Source organism: Ovis aries, chromosome 1, assembly GCF_016772045.2.
Source record: "Ovis aries strain OAR_USU_Benz2616 breed Rambouillet chromosome 1, ARS-UI_Ramb_v3.0, whole genome shotgun sequence".
Lineage (NCBI taxonomy): Eukaryota > Metazoa > Chordata > Mammalia > Artiodactyla > Bovidae > Ovis > Ovis aries.
The window spans coordinates 157,650,352-157,673,673 of NC_056054.1; positions in this window are offsets into that span (position 1 = coordinate 157,650,352).

Consider the following 23,322-nt stretch of genomic DNA (forward strand, 5'->3'; position numbering starts at 1 on the left):
GATTTTACCTTTGTTACTAATCAAATAGCTCTATGTGCATTATTTCCTTTACAGTCAAGTTATGACATCAGCTCTCTCAAGGAACCTGAGACAAAGAGAAACTTAAAGGCAAACAGAGTCAAGTTCCCATTTAAGCAGGAAGAATATAATTTGCATATTAAGGTCCTGACATTTGGCATCTACTATGCAGTAGTGTATTGTGATTAATATTCCAGCATATCACATGTCAAAGTGTTCTTTGTTGAAGTTTGAAGAGGGCAAAATTAAAGACTTTTATTAAAACTCAAACTTTTCAGATGTTAGTTACCTGCTCTTTCTAAGACAATTTACCTAAGAGCCCCAGAAAGCAAGAATAGTGGCTCAAAATGTCATAATTTTTGGTCCTGGAGTGGAGTATCTAAATATACACCGGCAAGTATATCGAAGGATTTGCTTTGTTTGACAACCTTAGAGACAATGTTTGGGTAATCCTTTTTGTTCATCACATATAATAATACATCTGCTGCCTCTACCCTATCTGTTTTGCATATATACAAATATGCATACATATATACATTGTTAAGTGCTTTCCTATGCAAATATATTCACCCATTGCATGGGAAATGATTACCATAATGTTCTGAAAGTGTTCTCATTTCAGAAAGAAAAGTCTATTCTTCATATTCCTCAAGGGCACAGAGTTTTGCACCTTCATACATGTTTTTGAATTTTCAATATACATTTATTTCTTCCCCCTGAAATTATTAATGAGATTGTGCAAAGCTAAGCTGTATCTGCCTTTTCATAAAAAGTCTTGATAATTTTCTTTGTTACATCACAGCTGCAGAGTAACCATAGCAACCAACTTAAGAAACAGAAATAGTTATTACTCTATGCCTTCCATGTCTAGAATGTGCAAATTGAAGAAGTGCTATTAAGGTCCATTAAAGAAAAGAAGTTCTCTCAGTTTTGCAACTATCTTCATTTTTGACACTGCCCTTACAGTCATTTTGCTTAAATAAAACATACTAAAATAAAAATTCCACTTGTCTAATATATACAGTGGTGGTGGAGGTTTAGTCACTAAGTCGTGTCTGACTCTTGCGACCCCATGGACTGTAGCCTGCCAGGCTCCTCTGTCCATGGGATTCTCCAGGCAAGAATACTGGAATGGGTTGCCATTTCCTTCTCCAGGGGATCTTCCAGAACCAGGAATCAAAGCTGGGTCTTCTGCATTGCAGGCAGATTCTTTACTGACTGAGATACTTGCCTGCCATCATATACAGTGAATCATTCAAAAGCAATGAAGATAATGTCACACACACAGATAAAGCCAAAGATGGTTTGGTTTTGTGCTTACTGTCCTCATTTTTGATGACTTTGGTGCTTTGGGAAGTTTTCTACAGAAGAGCACAGGTATTTGGGTCTCTAGCCTCACTTTCTAAGCAGTGGTAGAATATCATACTCTAATAAATTTAACCTCACATCTGTCAGGATCACCTTCCTTAGTTTCTTGCCTATGGTTACAGGTCATGGTCTATTTTTTTAACAAAGAATTTTAATTTTTCAAATTTACAGGAAAGTTAGCAAAGTTAAAACAGAGAGATTTCATATACCCCTCAGCAATTTCAATTTCCCATAATGATATCATCTCATAGCATATCATTGGTACATTACTATTTAGTTAGGTTTCACCAGTGATTCTACAAATGCCCCTTTTTATATTTCAAGATCTAATCCAAGGCAATATTTCATGTCTCTAGGATCTCTTCAAGTCCATGATAATACATGATAATGTATCATTCTTTCCATGATTTTCAGTCTTAAGGAGGTGTATGGAGACTGCCCCTCAATCTGGGACTGACTGGCTGAAGCTTTCTCATTGTTACACTTGTGTGATGTGTGTTAGGATGAATAGCTCTGAGATTAAATGCCCTTTTCACCACATTTTGTCAGGTGGCACACAGTATCAACATGCATTAGTACTATTGGTGTGAACTTAATCACTTGTTTAAGGCAGCATTTGTCAATTTTCTCCTTGTAGAGTTACTAGCTGCCCTTTCCACAGCCTAGTCATTGGTAGCAAAACACAAATCCACAAATAACCCGAAGGAGTGGAATTGAAATTTCACCTCAGAAGAGGGGTATTTCTCTTTATATTGTTTGGAATTCTTTTCTCTCTCATTTATTTATTTATTCTCCTATGTATGTCATTATGGATCCAGGCGTATTGCAATCCAATGTCGAGTTACTTATTTCGTCACTCAGATTATTCTCATTTTGACTATTGGAGGCTCTTTCCGGTTGACACCTGAATGTCTTTGCCAAGACCTTTTGCTTTTGACTTTGGAGCATTGCTTTCTAGTACTGCCCAACGCTCCAGGGCTCATGTTGCATATTATCTGCCTCTGTCCTAGGATTAGCTATTTGTCCTAGGATCCTTGGTAACTTTAGAGAATGGTATTTAAAAACTGAGAATTCAGCAGTAGGGGGATCATAGTTTGCCTTTGCAGTTAAATCCAATTCTGCTGCTTCCACATTCTCTTTCAACAAAAAATATTAGCACTAACCTGATCACTGTGGAGAAAAGAAAACTAAGTTTTTCTCCTTCTCTTTGCCTCATTTCATTAGGAATACGTGGAAACACAGGCAGATTACCCTAAAATCACAAAAATTTATATTTTATAAGTTGATTCTTCCTCACAAAGTTTTGGTTTTATTGAGAAGCAGGTTGGGCAGCGATGATCTAAGGAAGGACTTCCCTGGTGGCTCAGATGGTAAAGCATCTGCCTACAGTGTGGGAGGCCTGGGTTCGATCCCTAGGTCAGGAAGATCCTCTGGAGAAGGAAACGGTAACCCACTCCAGTACTCTTGCCTGGAAAATCTTATGGACGGAGGAGCGTAGTATGCTACAGTCCATGGGGTCACAAAGAGTCGGACACGACTGAGCAACTTCACTTCATAAGGAAGGTCATTCTCTTTTCTCCGACAGCTCAGTTGGTAAAGAATTCGCCTGCAGTGCATGAAACCTGGTTTTGATTCCTGTGTTGGGAAGATCTGCTTGAGAAGGGATAGGCTACCCACTCCAGTATTCTTGGGCTTCCTTTGTGGCTCATCTGGTAAAGAATCTGCCTGTAATGAGGGAGACCAATGAAGAATTCCATCTTCATGGGTCTAGTCCATGGGTTGCAAAGAGTCGGACATGACTGAATGATTTTCACTCACTCACTCATATAAAACTTTTGCACAATTTAAATGTCAAATACTCCTATTATGGAAAGAAACAAATCTTTTTGTACCATCAGGATATTTCTTGTCATCTCTGAGTAATAAATTAATAAGGCAAAGATTTTGACCCCACTGACCTTGTTGCCTCAGTATAAGTATGCACTTATGATTCTGCCTTAGTACATTGGTTCAGGTGATGGGGTCTGTGGGGACATATCTGCTGGGGATGCAGCTGCAATATTTGGGACTTAGACTAATGATGAGGTAGGAGATGTAAATAAACTAGAGGAAGGCTATTAAAACTAGAAGAAGCCTATTATGTGGAGGAAGGTGAATTTTTATTGTACAGTGCTCTGAAAAATCCCCCCACATTAGAGGGCACACTGACCGCATTGATCTCGGCACTTCAGTACATTGTTCTGGGTTTCATTGCCCTCTAGAAAACTGCACGAATCAGGTTTTCTTGAAAAACCTATTATCTTTTAAAAAATACATTAAAACCTATATTAAGAGTCAAGAGTAGAAAAAGCTCTGTCAGTACAATTAATATTTGGCTGATTAGTGAGAAATAATTGGTCATTTCAGTCAAATTCAGTTGAAAAGATCTCTATGATTTTATATACACTATTATGATTGTCAACTTATCTAATATCTTACAAATGAGATATAAAACTTAGGAGAAATTGGTTCACCCTTATTACAGCTGCAGTGACTGAAAGAAACATCATCATTTATAACATCTGAGGCATAGTCTACAAACTCCTGTAGAATTTGCCTTTGTGGTGAAAATTTGTCCTCTTTTATTTTTTGAATGCCACCCAGATAATTTCACTTTAAGAGTAGAAAAGGTCGAGTTGAATGGCCTCAGTTCATAGACCTAGATCTACCACTAACTAGTTGAGTGAACCTGGCCAAGTTAACTGCTCTTGCCTTGGTTTCCTCATCAGAAAAGTGTGAACAACAACATATTTCTGGTCTGTAACCCTCACAAAATCATTCAGTTTATGCTGGAACCAGTTCCTGGAACAGCATATGAATTGTACTCGTCCTTATTAAAATTATCTACTTCGGACGCAGGATACAGCATGCTTGGGGCTGGTGCATGGGGATGACCCAGAGAGATGTTATGGGGAGGGAGGTGGGAGGGGGGGTTCATGTTTGGGAACGCATGTAAGAATTAAAGATTTTAAAAATTAAAAAAAAAATTAAAAAATAAAAAGAAAGCAAAAAAAAAGAAAAAAGGGAATTAAATTTTAAAAAAATTTTCTTTTTAAAATTGTCATGGTGATAAAATTTATAGGAAATACTAAATTATAAACAAAGAAAGATGAGAGACAAGAATTCATTGTATCAAAGTGAGGTGAAAGATTTGTCTCTATTTTGTAGTAAATGACTTCATTGTTAACATCTGAAGAAACTACTTTGGGTTGAGAGAAAGAGGAAGTTCTGCCAGAGTTGGCAGAAAGTCATAGAGAGATTGTGGAGAAACCAGTGCCAGGGGCAGGGGAGGGACAGTGGCAACGGTACAGGGAGGGTGGCCATCCAGCCTGAAATCCTGGAACGCGCTGCACTAGCAGACAGGGCGGCCAAGCTCCTTGTCCGCATCTGACTAGAACCTGGATTTTCTTTCTCAAATTACTCCAAACCCAAGAGGAGTACTCCCAGTGTTGGGCGTTTTTGGGGCATGGTGGTAGCAATGCTGGACTTTCCAGTTCCCAGTGTCTTGAGCTCTACTGTCATTAATACACTTTTAGAATGATAAAAATAAAATACTTGAGGTTTTTCTTTAAAAACTTCACTTTCTGGCATAAAATCTTGATTTAGAGGAAATACTCGAGAAAAAGCTAAATGATTTCCTCCTTTTGTTGTTCAGTTGCTCGGTTGTATCCAAATCTTTACGACTCCACAGACTGCAGAACACCAGGCTTTCCTGTCTTTCACCGTCTCCCAGAGCTTGCTCACATTCGTCCATCAAGTAGGTGATGCCATCCAGCCATCTCATCCCCTGTTGTCCCCTTCTCCTGCCTTCAGGCTTTACCAGCATGAGGATCTTTTCTAATGAGTCAGTTCTTCACATTAGGTGGCTAAAGTATTGGAGCCTCAGCATCAACATCAATCTTTCCAACGAATATTCAGGGTTGATTTCCTTTAGGATTAATTGGTTTGATCTATTCTCTGTCCAAGGGATTCTCAAGAGTCTTCTCCAACACCACAATTTAAAAGCATCATATTCTTTGGCACTCAGCCCACTTTGGGATCACATCCATACATGACTACTGGAAAAACCATAGGTTTGACTACTCGGACCTTTGTTAACAGAGTAATGTCTCTGCTTTTTACTATGCTGTCTAGGTTTGTCATCACTTTTGTTCCAACGAGCAAGTGTCTTTTAATTTCATGGCTGCAGTCACTGTCCACAGTGATTTTGGAGCCCATGAAAACAGACTCTCACTGTTTCCATTGTTTGCCTATTTATTTTCCATGAAGATGGGACCAGATGCCATGATTTTCATTTTTTGAATGGTGAGTTTTAAGCCAGCTTTTTCACTCTCTTCTTTCACCTTCATCAAGATGCTCTTTAGTTCCTCTTCGCTTTCTGCCATAACTATGGTGTCATGTGCATATCTGAGGTTATTGATATTTCTCCTGGAAATTTTGATTTCAGCTTGCGATTTGTCTAGCCCAGGATTTTGTACTCTGAATATAGGTTAAATAAGCAGGGTGACAATATAGAGCCTTGATGTACTCCTTTTCCTATTTGGAACCAGTCTGTTGTTCCATGTCCGGTTCTAACTCTTGCTTCTTGATCTGCATACAGATTTCTCAGGAGGCAGGTCAGGTGGCCTGGTACTCTTATCTCTTTAAAAATTTCCCACAGTTTGTTGTGATCCACACAGTCAAAGGCTTTAGTGCAGTCAGTAAAGCAGAGGTAGATGTGTTTCTGGAATTTTCTTGCTTTTCTATAATCTAATGGATGTTGGCAATTTGATCTCTGGTTCCTCTGCCTTTTCTAAATCCAGCTTGAACATCTGGGAGTTCTTGGTCCATGTGCTGTTGAAGCCTGGATTGGAGAATTTTGAGCATTACTTTCTGGCATGGGAATTGAGTGCAAATGTGGGGTAGTTTGAACATTCTTTGGCATTGCCCTTCTTTGATATTGGAATGAAAACTGACTTTTTCCAATCCTGTGGCCACTGCTGAGTTTTCCAAATTTGCTGGCATATTTAGTGTAGCACTTTGGCAGCATCATCTTTTAAGATTTGATAGGGATTGCATTGAATTTGTAAATTGCTTTGGGTAGTATTCTCATTTTCACTATATTGATTCTTCCAATCCATGAACATGGTATATTTCTCCATCTATTAGTGTCCTCTTTGATTTCTTTCATCAGTGTTTTATAGTTTTCTATATATAGGTCTTTAGTTTCTTTAGGTAGATATATTCCTAAGTATTTTATTCTTTTCATTGCAATGGTGAATGGAATTGTTTCCTTAATTTCTTTTTCTATTTTCTCATTATTCGTGTATAGGAATGCAAGGGATTTCTGTGTGTTGATTTTATATCCTGCAACTTTACTATATTCATTGATTAGCTCTAGTAATTTTCTGGTGGAGTCTTTAGGGTTTTCCATGTAGAGGATCATGTCATCTGCAAACAGTGAGAGTTTTACTTCTTCTTTTCCAATTTGGATTCCTTTTATTTCTTTTTCTGCTCTGATTGCTGTGGCCAAAACTTCCAGAACTATGTTGAATAGTAGCGGTGAAAGTGGACACCCTTGTCTTGTTCCTGACTTTAGGGGAAATGCTTTCAGTTTTTCACCATTGAGGATAATGTTTGCTGTGGGTTTGTCATAGATAGCTTTTATTATGTTGAGGTATGTTCCTTCTATTCCTGCTTTCTGGAGAGTTTTTATCATAAATGGATGTTGAATTTTGTCAAAGGCCTTCTCTGCATCTATTGAGATAATCATATGGTTTTTATTTTTCAATTTGTTAATGTGGTGAATTACATTGATTGATTTGCGGATATTGAAGAATCCTTGCATCCCTGGGATAAAGCCCACTTGGTCATGGTGTATGATCTTTTTAATGTGTTGTTGGATTCTGATTGCTAGAATTTTGTTGAGGATTTTTGCATCTATGTTCATCAGAGATATTGGCCTGTAGTTTTCTTTTTTTGTGACATCTTTGTCAGGTTTTGGTATTAGGGTGATGGTGGCCTCATAGAATGAGTTTGGAAGTTTACCTTCCTCTGCAATTTTCTGGAAGAGTTTGAGAAGACATATGGATGGCTAACAAACACATGAAAAGATGCTCAACATCACTCATTATTAGAGAAATGCAAATCAAAATCACAATGAGGTACCACTTCACACCAGTCAGAATGGCTGCGATCCAAAAATCTGCAAGCAATAAATGCTGGAGAGGGTGTGGAGAAAAGGGAACCCTCCTACACTGTTGGTGGGAATGCAAACTAGTACAGCCACTATGGAGAACAGTGTGGAGATTCCTTAAAAAATTGCAAATAGAACTACCTTATGACCCAGCAATCCCACTTCTGGGCATACACACCGAGGAAACCAGAATTGAAAGAGACACATGTACCCCAATGTTCATCGCAGCACTGTTTATAATAGCCAGGACATGGAAACAACCTAGATGTCCATCAGCAGATGAATGGATAAGAAAGCTGTGGTACATATACACAATGGAGTATTACTCAGCCGTTAAAAAGAATTCATTTGAATCAGTTCTGATGAGATGGATGAAACTGGAGCCGATTATACAGAGTGAAGTAAGCCAGAAAGAAAAACAACAATACAGTATACTAACACATATATATGGAATTTAGGAAGATGGCAATGACGACCCTGTATGCAAGACAGGGAAAGAGACACAGATGTGTATAACGGACTTTTGGACTCAGAGGGAGAGGGAGAGGGTGGGATGATTTGGGAGAATGACATTCTAACATGTATACTATCATGTGAATTGAATCGCCAGTCTATGTCTGACGCAGGATGCAGCATGCTTGGGGCTGGTGCGTGGGGATGACCCAGAAAGTTGTTTTGGGGAGGGAGGTGGGAGGGGGGTTCATGTTTGGGAATGCATGTAAGAATTAAAGATTTTAAAATTAAAAAAAAAAAAAAGATTTGAAATAGGTCAAATGGAATTCCATCACCTACACTAGCTTTGTTCATAGTGATACTGCCAAAGGCCAATTGAGTTTGTACTCCAAGACGTCTGGCTCTAGGTGAATGATCACACCATCATGGTTATCTGGATCAAAAAGATCTTTTTGTATACTTCTTCATGTATTCTTGCCACCTCTTCCCTCCTAACCTCAGAATATTATTCACTGATACCCCAAAGAGAAAAAAATAATCGATAATTTCCTATGGTAAGGTACTTAATTATAAAGATTTTCCTAATTAAATATATTATTCTTCCCTTGTGGCTCAGATGGTAAAGCGTCTGTCTACAATGCGGGAAACCCGGGTTCAATCCCTGGGTTGGGAAGATCCCCTGGAGAAGGAAATGGCAATCTACTCCAGTACTATTGCCTGGAAAATCCCATGGACAGAGGAGCCTGGTAGGCTACAGTCCACGGGGTCGCAAAGAGTCGGACATGACTGAGTGACTTCACTATTCCGTTCAGTTCAGTCGCTCAGTCATGTCCGACTCTGTGACCCCATGAATCACAGAATGCCAGGGCTCCCTGTCCATCACCAACTCCTGGAGTTCACTCAAACTCACATCCATCGAGTCAATGGTGCCATCCAGCCATCTCATCCTCGTTGTCCCTTTTCCTCCTGCCCCCAATCCCTCCCAGCATCAGAGTCTTTTCCAGTGAGTCAATTCTTCTCATGAGGTGGCCAAAGTACTGGAGTTTCAGTTTTAGCATCATTCCTTCCAAAGAACACCGTGGGTTGATCTCCTTCAGAATGGACTGGTTGGATCTCCTTGCAGTCCAAGGGACTCTCAAGAGTCTTCTCCAACACCGCAGTTCAAAAACATCAGTTCTTCTGTGCTCAGCTTTCTTCACAGTCCAACTCTCACATCCATTCATGACCACTGGAAAAACTATAACCTTGACTAGATGGACTTTTGTTGGCAAAGTAATGTCTCTGCTTTTCAATATGCTGTCTAGATTGGTCATAACTTTACTTCCAGTGAGTAACATCTTTTAATTTCATGGCTGCAATCACCATCTGCAGTGATTTTGGAGCCCCCCAAAATAAAGTCTGACACTGTTTCCACTGTTTCCCCATCTATTTCCCAGGAAGTGATGGGACCAGATGCCATGACCTTAGTTTTCTGAATGTTGAGTTTTAAGCCAACTTTTTCACTCTCTTCTTTCACTTTCATCAAGAGGCTTTTAGTTCCTCTTCACTTTCTGCCATAAGGATGGTGTCATCTGCATATCTGAGGTTAAGCCTACTTAAATATACATGGGTATGTTTGTAAATATGTAAAGGCATATATGAGCTTCCCTGGTGGTTTAGAAATTAAAGAATTCACTTGCAGTGCAAAAGACCTGGGTTCAGTCCCTGGATTGGGAAGATTCCCTAGAGAAAAGAATGGTTACCCATTCCAGCATTCTTGCCTAGAGAATCACTTGGACAGAGGAACCTGGCAGGCAACAGTCTATAGGGTCACAAAGAGTCAAACACAACTGAGTAACTAACACACACAAATGCAGATATATACAATGTCCCAAAAGACATTCATTAGAATCTTAATTTATTATACATTTTTATTATAAGTATGTTCCCCTACACCCTTCCAAAGTGTGATGCTTAGCAGAAATTAAAATTTAACTGGGCATTCTATATGTTTATTTGCTAAGCCTGGTAATCTTGGCCTGAGGTGAAGCTTGGGGTGAAGAAATACTCCACTGGATGTGTATTATCATTTTGACTTCCACTGCCATTACCAGATGAATCCCAGTGGAATCATTTCTCAGGAGCCAAATAAAATTTTTTCTTGTGTGTATCAGGCAGGAAGACTTTCCTTTTATGTAGTTTAAGTCATCAATGTAGACTTTCATCTTATAGAACTGTGGATGAGCAAAATCTCAGGATGGAGAAAAGTTTTCTTCACAAGTAAGAACTGAAATACAACACTATCCATTGAAACAAGCACCATGGGTGTTTGTGCCATCTATAAGCCCAGTGGGAAGAATGGGCAGTGCCAACAGATGGCCACACTTTTTCAAGATTGATCTTGCCTTTCTGGCACCAGGCTCCTGTTTGGGTTTGCCAAGAATGATCAGCATGTCGCGTGTTAATTGCTGGCAGGGGCTACCCAATGCCTTTATGGCCCAGCTCACAGTGGGCTCTTGATTAAGGAGAGGCAGCAGCTCCTGCTCAAGTAGGACTGCCTTCCACAATCATGAGACATACACCTTTAATATTACTTGCATAGTAAGTGGGAAACAAGAGTTATTTTTGGCTCTGTGCCTGTGAATATAAAGCTTGCACTGAGTGGCTTTTAAGCAGCCACTTCTCTATCTAGCAGAGCATAGTGAAAAGGGGGCGAATGGCTAATACCATGAGCAAAATCCAGTCATCTCTGTCAGTTTCAGGGTTTAGAAAGGGGAAGAAGGGATGCACACCACAGGAAAAACGTAGGAGTAATTTGAGATCAGGTGTTGACAGATGGAGGTCTCCCAGGATAGCACTGGGTATTTTTCATAAGTGGAGATTAACAGGTTGTTTCAAGGTATTTAAGTCCCTAACATTTTATGAATGAGAGTTGATGAAAAACATCCAAGATAAGTATTCAATATGTCTTCATAAAGAGATAGGTGAATGGCAAGCCAATGGTTGACCCAGACTATGCCTATTCTGTAATTATTTCACAAAACAATAGCTGCTGAAAATAGAAACAGAAAGTTCATAATAAAAAGACCATGTCAAGATATACAGAGGCAGATTAAAATATTGTGCTTTAAATTTAACTTAAAGGAAAATAACTATGCTTACAGAAAAGTCAGACATGTGTTACACAGTTAAAACTATCTTCAGCTCAAAGACAAAGCCTGAATGAAAATTCAGGAAGAATTAGACCCCTTAAGGCATTCAGATTTTAAAGAAATCCATTAACTTTCTTTTTTTTTTTTAAAGAAATCCAATAACTTTCATCAGAATATAAAATGTGTGCATATCTATAACAGAATATTTGGAAAAAGATGAGTAAAATATAGTGTAAAATTAAAAAGCACCCAAATCAAACCATTCGCAAGTGACTGCCCTTTGTGAATTCCCTCCTGATTTAATTTTTTGCAACAATCAGTTTGTATTGAACTTACGTGATCCCATAACATTTTATACAAAAATAATCCAAAATGTTCACAGCACAATATTGGAATTTGATATTACATCTAAAGATGTAATGAAAGACCCTTTTCACTTTTCTGATCTTCAGTAACAAAGGAGAAGAGCCATCCAACTGCTGTCAGGCAATATTTCACACAAAATGAGCAACATTGTTATGAACTTTGTATCCTCTATGGTGAATATGATCAATGCCTAGGGATTGACAAATAACAAGCACTCAGAATTTACTTGCTGAACTGGTTTTATCAGATCTTAGCTTTTACTCATCCTTCAAGATTTGGTGTATGCCTCTCTATCGATAACTATCATCTATTAATATCAACCAGCTACTAGAAAATGAACCGGGGTGACCCTTCTCTAAATGTTTTTGCTTCTTCACTCACCATATTCAATTTTCACAAAATACAGGTGCATCTGTCCTCTAAATTGTGCTTGAATATGGCATTCCCTTAGTACTGGCATGATGACTCTTATATGGAATTTCTACATAGTTAAAATGTATGATTATCCTGCCTCCAGGCTCCAGTCCCTAAAGACTTGCCACACGCACATGTGCGCGCATATGCACGTGCACACACACACACACACACACACACACACTGCTATCAGAGTTTCCTTTTTCAAAATTTATTTGTTTATTATTCTTGGCTGCACTGGGTCTTTCTTGCTGTTTGAGGGCTTTTCTGTAGCTGAGGTGACTGGATGCTACTCTCTATTTGTGGTGTGCAGCTTCTCATTGTGGTGGCTTCTCTTGTTTCTGAGTGTGGGCTCTAAGCAAAGGCTTTAGTTGTGGTGCACAGGCTTAGTTGCCCCATGGCATGCAGAATCTTACAAGACCAAGTATCGATTCCATGTTCCCTGTGCTTTCAGGCAGATTCTTAACCACTGGACCACCAGGGAAGCCCAAGAGTTTTTTTTTTTTTTTAGAAAACTAAGATCATGGTATCTGGTTCCATCACTTCATGGCCAATAGATGGGGAAAAAGTGGAAACAGTGACAGATTTTATTTTCTTGGGCTCCAAAATCACTATAGACAGTGACTGCAGCCATGAAATTAAAAGACACTTACTCCTTGGAAGAAAAGCTATGACAAACCTAGACAGCATATGGCAAAACCAATACAATATTGTAAAGTAATAAAATAAAATAAAATCTGAAAAAAATAATAAAAAAATAAAAGTAGAGACATTACTTTGCTGACAAAGGTCCTTATAGTCAAACTATGGCTTTTCCAGTAGTCACGTATGGATATGAGAGTTGGACTATAAAGAAAGCTGAGCACTGAAAAATTGATGCTTTTGAACTGTGGTGTTGGAGAAGACTCTTGAGAGTCCCTTGGACAGCAAAGAGATCAAACAAGTCAATCTTAAAAGCAATCAACCTTAAGTATTCTTATTCTGAATATTCATTGGAAGGACTGATGCTGAAGCTGAATCTCCAATACTTAGGCCACATGATGGGAAGAACCAACCCATTGGAAATGATCCTGATGCTGGGAAATATTGAAGGCAAATGGAGAATGGGGTGACAGAGGATGAGATGGTTGGATGGCATCACTGACTCAATGGACATGAGTTTGAGCAAACTCATGAAGAACAGGAAAGCCTGGAGTACTGCAGTCCATGGGGTCGCAAAGAGTCAGACAACACAACAAAGAGATCTCAACAAGGCAAACAAGCTTCTTGAGGATGCAGCCCTGGCTCACTCTGCCTCTTCCTCCCCCAGGGAGGGTTCCTGTAGCTGCTGCCTCTGTGCCTTCTCCTCCTATTGTTCCTTCTGTCTGTGCTGGTCTACCATTTGAGTCTATCCATTCCCACTCATGTTTCAGAACTTGAGTCACACATTACCTCGGTGCAAAACCTCCTTAATTTTACAAAGTCTAATTGGTCATCTCACTCATGACTATAATCCTCAGAGAAGCATAAACTTCACAGTCATTTTGATGGAAAGTTAAGAAAACAGTGACGGAAGATTACAAAAGTTTGACAATTATTTTAAAGAACTTATTATGACACTACAAAACGAAAGATAGTTTCCCTAGAATAGATAGTTGAAATGTATTAGGATTTTTAAACTAATTTTTAGCTACCTCTCATTTCTGACTATAATATACACTGTGCACCTGAATTAAATTCATTATTAATAGCAACTAAAAATGTGAGATAAAATATTTTGGAAAAAAATCAACTTTAATGCATCAATGAGCAATATGAATACCTAGCTGGAAAAAAGAAATTAAATTTCTAGTTCATACTATAGACAACAATCTAAGTAGAATATGATCTAAAAGTGAAAAACTAAACTTTAAATTTTTATTAGAACATGTTTAAGGGTATTTTTGTGGTCAGGGTAGGAGAATTTTTCTTAATCAAATCCAAAGTTTTAGTTCTCAAAAGTATGTTTAAATGGGGAAGCATTTAATGACAAGCAAAGCCTGAGAGATATGGTCATCATACCACTTATATATATTTAATATCTAGAGCAGATAAAGAACCAAACATACTAGTAGCAAAAAGATAATTAATCAAAAAGCAAAACTGACAAAAATATGTGAGCTTTTAATGAAGAGGAAGCATGACAGGCTAAGAAAACACACACACAAAGCTTAACCTCAATCAGAGAATTCAAATCTCAAAAAGCCTTGCAAATATTGGAAAGTCTAATAATGTCACATGCTACCAACAAGGTGAAAAAAATAAAACTTTATTTTGCTGAAGAGGGATGGGCAAAAAATAAATAGAAGCTACATTGGAGAAAAGATAACAGGACATATCTTTGATCAAATTTGCATAATCATAAATACAGAAATTTAAATCCCTATAATGTACCCCAGAGAAACTCTTGCACATGTACGTAGGGAGACACATAACAAGATACTGATAGAAACAGTTTTATATTTACACCATTATACACACTATGGGCTTAGGTGGTGCTAGTGGTAATGAAAGAGGAAACACACAGAACAGGCTCCATCTTGAAAGCAGGACTCCGTCTTGGGCTGGACTGTGGACTTTGAGCTGTATGCCCAGTATCTATGGAAATGACATATCAACTGGAAAACCAGGCCCCCTGGAGGGAAGAGCCCTAGGGCTTGTACCTAGACTCTCTGTTGCCTAAAAGAATACCCTAATTATCTGTGTAACCGAATAGAATCATAAATTCTATTATGCTTACTGGGGAATGACCACAGGCTTATTGATAATTGTCCACTGTTAACTACCAAGGCTTAACACATATGAATCATAGGTTAATTTTGATTGTATTTTTATTTTCCTTTGTTGAGACTAGTTTCAGGGAATTTGGGGAAGTGGGTTTGGGCACGTACACTTAGGGTATATAAGGTTTTCAGAAAAACTGGTCAGGGTCCATGGCTAAGAGGAGACTCTGCCTTGGGCCCGCTGGTGTAATAAACTGCACTCCACTATCTGTATTGTCCTTCTGAGTGAGTTTGTTTCCCAGAATGTGTGGCTACAACAGTAAAGAATCTGCTTGCCGATGCAGGAGACACAGGCTTGATCCCTGGGTTAGGAAGCTCCCCTAGAGAGGGAAATGGCAAGCCACTCCAATATTTTTTGCCTGGAGACTCCCATGGGCAGAGGAGCCTGGCAGGCTATTGTCTATGGAGCTGCAAAGATTTGGACACGACTGAGTGACTGAGCACAAACACACTGCAGTGAAAGTTAATGAGCTGGAGCTATTTGTGCTAATATCTCCAAAATACAAGACTACATGAAAAAATAACATTCAGAAGGAAATGTCCAACATGAACATGATACCACTTCGTAGAAAATTTAAAGTAATCTAAACAATACCACCTGACCTGCCTCTTGAGAAAGCTATATGCAGGTCAGGAAGCAACAGTTAGAACTGGACATCGAACAACAGACTGGTTCCAAATAGGAAAAGGAATACATCAAGCCTGTATATTGTCACCCTGCTTATTTAACTTATATGCAGAGTACATCATGAGAAACGCTGGGCTGGAAGAAGCACAAGCTGAATCAAGATTGCCGGGAGAAATATCAATAACCTCAGATATGCAGATGACACCACCCTTATGGCAAACAGTGAAGAGGAACTAAAAAACCTCTTGATGAAAGTGAAAGAGGAGAGTGAAAAGGTTGGTTTAAAGCTTGACATTCAGAAAACTAAGATCATAGCATTTGGTCCCATCACTTCCTGGGAAATAGATGGGGAAACAGTGGAAACAGTGCCCGACTTTATTTTTCTGGGCTCCAAAATCACTGCAGATGGTGACTGCAGCCATGAAATTAAAAGACACTTACTCCTTGGAAGGAAAGTCATGACCAACCTAGATAGCATGTTAAAAAAGCAGTGACATTACTTGCCAACAAAGGTCCGTCTAGTCAAGGCTATGGTTTTTCCAGTGGTCATGTATGGATGTGATAGTTGGACTGTGAAGAAGACTGAGCACCGAATAATTGATGCTTTTGAACTGTGGTGTTGGAGAAGACTCTTGAGAGGCCCTTGGACTGCAAGGAGATCCAACCAGTCCATCCTAAAGGTTATCAGTCCTGGGTATTCACTGGAAGGACTAATGCTAAAGCTGAAACTCAAATACTTTGGCCACCTCATGTGAAGAGTTGACTCATTTGAAAAGACCCTGATGCTGGGAGGGATTGCGGCAGCAGAAGGGAATGACAGAGGATGAGATGGCTGGATGGCATTACTGACTCGATGGACATGAATTTGAGTGAACTCCGGGAGTTGGTTATGGACAGGGAGACCTGGCATGCTACGATTCATGTGGTCGCAAAGAGTCAGACATGACTGAGTGACTGAACTGAATTGAACTGAACTGAATTTTAGTATGATAACATGCCTGGGAATAGACCAAAAAATTACCTTTTCAGGATTGTAGATTTATATGAGAGGGATTAGAGTAATTGTTAATGAAGGTCTACACTTTTTGTTTTTGGTAATGCTTTTTGCTAAGCTACTTTACAGATGCAAACATGTTATTATGTCACTTTTTGTATGTCTGACATTTTACCATAAAATTCAAAGTATGTATATTTTGCTGAGGCAACAATCAGTGAAGCTGTGGTCTATTGATTACTAACAATAGAACATAGTTTGAGAGAAATTTTACTGAAGATTTTTTACTTTCCTAATGTTGTTCCTATTTTTATGAATCAATGCAATTACATTCAAAATAGTTTATTTTTATTCACTTTTCTAAAGGACACTTTGCTGATGTGTTTCTTGCAAGGCAATTTGCTGAAAGAATCAATTTAATTTATTTCCATTTATGTATCTTCAGTGATGACTTAGCCCCACATGAAGGACTTGAACAGATCCAAGGAGAATGTCAGTCATGGACTGATTAGCATGAACTTCTTTCAGCGATGCATAATCTTTGACAACCGTGGTAGGAACATATTCTTCCAAGAATATCCAGAGGACAGGCACCTATAGATGTCATCTGCCACCTCTAATTTATTAGCTGACTTATAGCCTGCTTTCATAGGTATTTGTTATATTCCTTAACCTTGACATTCTCTTTTACAGCTTGATACTGTTATTACAATAAAATGCCCTTCCCCACTCCACACTCCAAGAAATCAATAAAAAACATTTTTATAATTTTAAACAGAAAACTTAAGAAGTGTTGCAAATACTGGCACTTCAGAGAATATAGGTCACAGAGGGCTCATTAGTGTAAATATTTTCAGTACTATTCTTCACGTCCATTAATTATGCCTTAATGATATTTGAAAAATCACATAATCTCTCAGCAAAGTCAAAGGCGTTTTTATAGGACTTAGATTTGCTTGTCTTGTCTTGATCTGATCATGGTGTAATAGATGAAATATCCATCTTAATTGGATAGTGAATAAAATTGCTGAAATGTTTTAGGGCACCTATGCTTCATTCAGTGGTTGGCACTCTTTCGTAAAGGGCCAAAAAATAAATCATTTGGGGAGTTAAGTGGTAAAATAGAGGATAGAATATTGGTACTTATATAATCTTTTGTCATGTATCCATTTAAAAATATGAAAAACAGTCCTAGCTTGTGGGCCATAAATATACAGGTGATGGGCCACATCTGGTATATTCAGAAGGCATGGTGTCTACTGGCACTTGAAGTCCATGTTTTAGTTTCTTAAGAGCAGCTGCCCACAGTTTAGTCTCAGGAAGACAGACTGTGAGGCCACGGGCAGTGAGTATATGTGCCTTTGGCTTCTTCCCCAGCCCCTCCTGGGGCCCTCATTTCACTCTGACACAGCCCCAGGCCCCCACCCACCCCCACACTTTCAGTTCAGCCTCCTTATGGTCATCATGGCTTGCAAATAGTACAGATGTGACTCACATTTTACAGACACTGAATTAAATAACTTATGACTAAATTTAATATAGAAATGTTAAAAATATCAAATGGTGAAATCAAATGGCCATTAGTGAGGTTTACCTAGGTGACAGAGTGGTTAATTCTGGAGAGTTCTTATCTGAGCTGCACTAACGCTGCTAAAGTATTATGATATGATAATATATAATATAATGGCCACAGAAAAATATATAATGAGGTTTTCTCAGACTGATGTTTCATAGAAAATAAATAACCAAAAGGATTATGTTTATTGATTTCAAGTTAGAGCATATTTCATGGAAATATGTTTCCAAATGACCTTTTGAGACACGATTTAATAGATACCATTTAAGCGATATCAATATACAATTTCTTTATTCCTATAAAACATGACTTTTGGTCATTTACTATTTTTCAGTCAATTGGGACAGTACTTAAGAGCCCCAGATTATTAAAATGTACAAAGAAGTAAATATTTCTCCCATTTGTGTTGAATATGTTAATAGAGCATAGGGTTTCAGACAGAGCCAATTAGATACTGCATAGTGAACATTTTACAAATTATTACACAGAAGAAAGAAGCAGAAAAGTGAGAATAGGGTCAGTAAGTCAAACAGAGTTAATATGGGGGTATGCTTGAGAAAATGTCTTCAAAAATGTAAATGGCTATTTTGCTGGATAGATTTAACTACATTTAAAGTCCCATGTATAACAATGAGTGATTTAGAAACAGAAAGGGGATATAAATTCATACAAAGAATAGGCAATTCAAATATGAAATCCTAATGAGTGGTGTATAAGAAAGAATACTCAATTTCATCAACAAAGAAAATGCAAATTAAATCACAATAAGATACCTTTACTGCCCAGAGTATTGACAAAAGTTGAAATGTTTAATAGGATTTGAGTTAGCAAATGTGTGAAGAAATGAATACTCCCACTAATTTATGGATATATAAATTACTGAAATTTGGGGAAAATATGTTACTGTATATATTTTTAAATAGTTATACTCTTTTTATTACATAGGATTACTGTGGTAGCAAGTGAGAGAAGTTAATTCAAATTAGGTGAACTCCTAAAGAAAATTTCTTGGCTTGTGAGATAAAAAGCCATGGATTTCAGGTTCAGCTTGATTCAGAACCCCAAAATACTGACAATGATTAAGTTCTCTCTCTCACTCTCATTTTTATCTCCATCTTCTGTGTTGATTCAATTCCCAGATTACTGTAGCAACTCTGGTACTTGCATTTTGGAAGTGTCATTGTGTGTGCAGAAGGGTACCAGTGTCTGGTCCCAGAAGTCTCAGTAAAAACCTCATAGGCTCTTATTAAACAGTTCACATGTCCATATTTTAGCTACACTCTGTGACCAGGATGATAATAATATCTGATTAGAAATTTCTGAATTTATGGCACTTTTGAATGTGAGTAAAATCAGACCCCCAAAAACCACATAAACTCTGCATCAAACAGTTCCTCAGAAAGAAAAAGGGTATGGTTTTCAAAAGGTTGAATAGCAATTTTCTAAAAATTCATATCTCTATACCCTTCTTATATACACAGCTATACTTTCATTCTCTGGCAGTTTTTAAATACTAATGTTTAGAAATAGATGAACAAGGATGTCTACTGCAATTTTGTTTCAAAAACAAAAATAATCCCCCTCCCAAAAAGCAGATCTTTGAGAAGAGTTTGGTTGACTATACTTTGGTCCATAAATATGAGGAAGTATGATGCAGCTATTTAATGAAATATGAAAGCCTTTCCAAGATATATTGGTAAGTGAGAAATAACAGATCATGTGAAGAGTTTGATACATTTTTTTCACAACAAAAATAAAATATAGAAAGCCTTTATATATCCATTAATCTTTATTCGTTTTCATAAACAAGGGAAAAATTATTGATTAATGCATGTTGTGGGGAGCAGATGAGGAAAACTATACCCTATAGATCTACTATAGATCTGCCTTTTTAGTATTTAGTATATACTTGATAGCAAGTAACAGACAACATATTTCAAACTGTGAAATAGAATCTCAGAAGGAAACTTCTGAATCTGAAACTTGGATGGCTTGATCCAGATGTAAATGTTAACAGGGTACAATTCATATCTCCATCCATATTAGCCAGGTCACCAAAGAAACAGAACCATCAGTAGTTTACACTGAGGAGTTTCACGATCTGTCGTCTACAAGCTGGAGAATCAGGAAAGCTGGTGGTATAATTCAGTCTAAATCCAAAGGCTCAAGAACCAGGACCTCCGATGCTGTCAGGCAGGAGAAGATGGATGGGTTAGCTCAAGTGGACAGCATATTTGCCCTTCCTCTGCCTTTTTGTTCTGTTCAGGCTCTCAACAACTGGCTGATGCCCACAGACACTGGTGAAGAGATAACTGTCAAACTTGGAAGCAATCAAGATACCCTTCAGTGGATGAGTAAGTAAACTGTGGTACATCTTTACAGTGCAATATTATTCAGCACTAAAAATAAAAGAGCCATGAAAAGACAAAGGAATAAATGCATATTATTAAGTGAAAGAAGCCAACCTGGAAACACTACATACCATATGATTCTGACAATATGACATTCTGGGGAAGGAAAAGCTGTGGAATCTCTCAAAGGATCAGTGATTGCAAGGGAGAGGGAGTACTAAATAGGCTGAGCACAGAGGATTTTTAGGGAAGTGAGACTGCTCTGTATGATGCTGTGATCATGGGTATACATCACTATTTTTCCAAACCTGTAGAATGTACAATGCTAAGAGTGATGCTGAATGCAAACTGTGGATTTGGGGTGATTATGATATGTCAATATACGTTCATCAGTTATAACAAATGTACCACCCTCGTGGGCATTTGATAATTCTGGAAGCTATGCATGCTTTGGGGCCAGTAATGTATGAGAAATCTCTGTACTTTCTGTAATAATGCTGGGAATGTAAACTGCTCTAAAAATAAATCTATTAAAAACTGCATAGAGATTATCTTTATCTTCTTCATTTGCCTTTGACTAGATTATGACTTAATATATTCCTTAAATATATTATAAGATGTTTTATTTTAGAAACATCTTCAAAATATCTATTGTTCTTACCATAGGAAAATGCTTCTTTAAAAATGGCCTTTATTTTTTTCTAGCCAAATTGAAGAAAAGTGAATGATGTTAGGAAATTTTACTTCAGCTTTTAAAAATTAATTTTCCACTCATTATTTTATATAAACCCAATAAGCATACATTTGTTCTAAATACAAAATGCTAATTGTGATTTCACTTATTTGGAGCAAAATGTCGTATTCAGAATGCTATTTCAGGAATACATTGTTATTTCCCAAAGAAGTAATATGTTTCACTTAATTTTCATGTTGTGTGCCTGTACATATAATTAGAAGAAATTTAATCAGCTACAAATACCATCACAAAGAAGCCTAGGAACTTGGCTACTGGTAATTGGAATTGCTTTTCAACTGCAAATTGCTCACTTTGTGAAGGTTTCATTCACAGACCTTTTCTTAATACATTTTAAAACACTTGAAGTTCAGTCTGTTTTACTGATGCATACAATTTTTTTGGATGGAAATATAGGAAATTGGTGGAAAATGATAAAAGTTATGCCTATTGGGAGTCACCGAAGCATATCTCAAAACAAAAAGGAAACACACATGAGTAATCTAAATTTATTAGGAAGAACTGGGCCCAGAGTGGGGGTAGGGAATCTATAATCACCAGAGCCAAGATAGAAACCTATTTATCTAAGTCAAGTTTCCAGTGGAAAGCAATGAAAACAGACTGCACACACAAAAAGTGTACCATTTTTAAGGAGGGCTTATAAAATTATTTGCAAAGATATGGGCAGGATGCACAGAAGTCACAAAGGATAATGCCAAACCAGTGGGTGGATCTGCAGATCTGTTACCACTTCTAAGCAGGGAAGGATGGGTATGGAGAGGTACCAGTTTCTGGAACCTAGAGTGAGAGAATAGGGTAGAAGAGGCTTCCTCCAGAGAGGCATTGACCTTTAGTTGAGGGACAGCCCCGACACAGGACGACCCTGCAGAGATGGAACCAGAAGAATAAACTTGTCTGCATCCTTCTCTCACCCTTTTTGGTCACCTGTCGAATTTCCCATTGGCAGAATCAATAGGAGGGCAGCACAGTACAAGGGAGCCTATTGATGTACACTAACAAAGCCAGCCTCCTGGGAGGAAGGAGCAGGGTGGAGGATGACCTGGGATGGATTTTGAGGAGCAAACAGAAGATATCCAGTAAACTTTTTTTTAACATGAAACAAAGCCTTGAACCACCTGTGTGGCCTCATAAAAATAAGGATACAAGAATAGCATAGAATAAATGGTAAATGAAAATAAGCAAATTTTTTAAAAATTCAAAAAATTGTAAACATTTTTACCACTTGAAACTTGATAGACAATTTTAAAGCTGAACAATATATATTGTATATGGTACATAAAATAAAAAGCTAAATAGAAAATAGGATAGAGAACAAAATCCTTGAGTGTTGAAATTGATTACAAACATTTCTCTGTACAGAGAATTAGACTATTATACAAATATATGACTAAATTAATAGATATTCTTATAGTGTTTAACATTCATTTATTTTTAATCTCCCAAAACAGTTCATGTATAAAAAGGTGCATGACACAGATAAAAAGTCTCATGAAACCAGGAGAAAGCTTTTTCTTTTTAAATTGAGGTATTGTTTATGTACAATATTATATGTTTCAGGTATACTGCATAGCAATTCACAATATTAAAAGTTATATTTTACTTATAGCTATTATAAGTTATTGACTATATTCTCTGTCTTGTACAATGTATCCTTGAAGCTTATTTATTTTATGCATAGTAATTTATACCTCTTAATGGTGTACCCTTATCCTGGTCCTTCCCACTTCCCTCTCCCCATTGATAATCACTAGTTTATCTGTGAATCTTTTTATTTTCTGTTATATTCAGTAGTTTATTTCACTTTTTAAATTCCACATATAAACAATATCATACAGTGTCTTTCTCTGTCTGATGTAATTCACTCAGCACAGTATTCTCCAAGGTTAGGGAGAGTATATTTTTTTAAAAAAAGATTTAAGATATATTAATTAACCAGTTTGTTTTTTCCATCTGTGCCTTTGTTTCAATTTTATAGAAAGAATCTTGAAAATGGATATGTGGATATATATATATAGATATAGATATAGATATATATAACTGATTCACTTCGCTGTACACCTGAAACTAACATGACATTGTAAATCAGCTACACTCCAATAAAATTTTTTTAAAAGCTTAACATTAGAAAAAAAAGATATGTTAATTCATACGCTTAGAAATGTGTATTTTTTAAGGATTTTGCAGTATGGGGTGCACTTTTCATTTCATTCCTAAATGTGCACTTGAAATTGAAAAAATTAGTCTTGTGTAAATG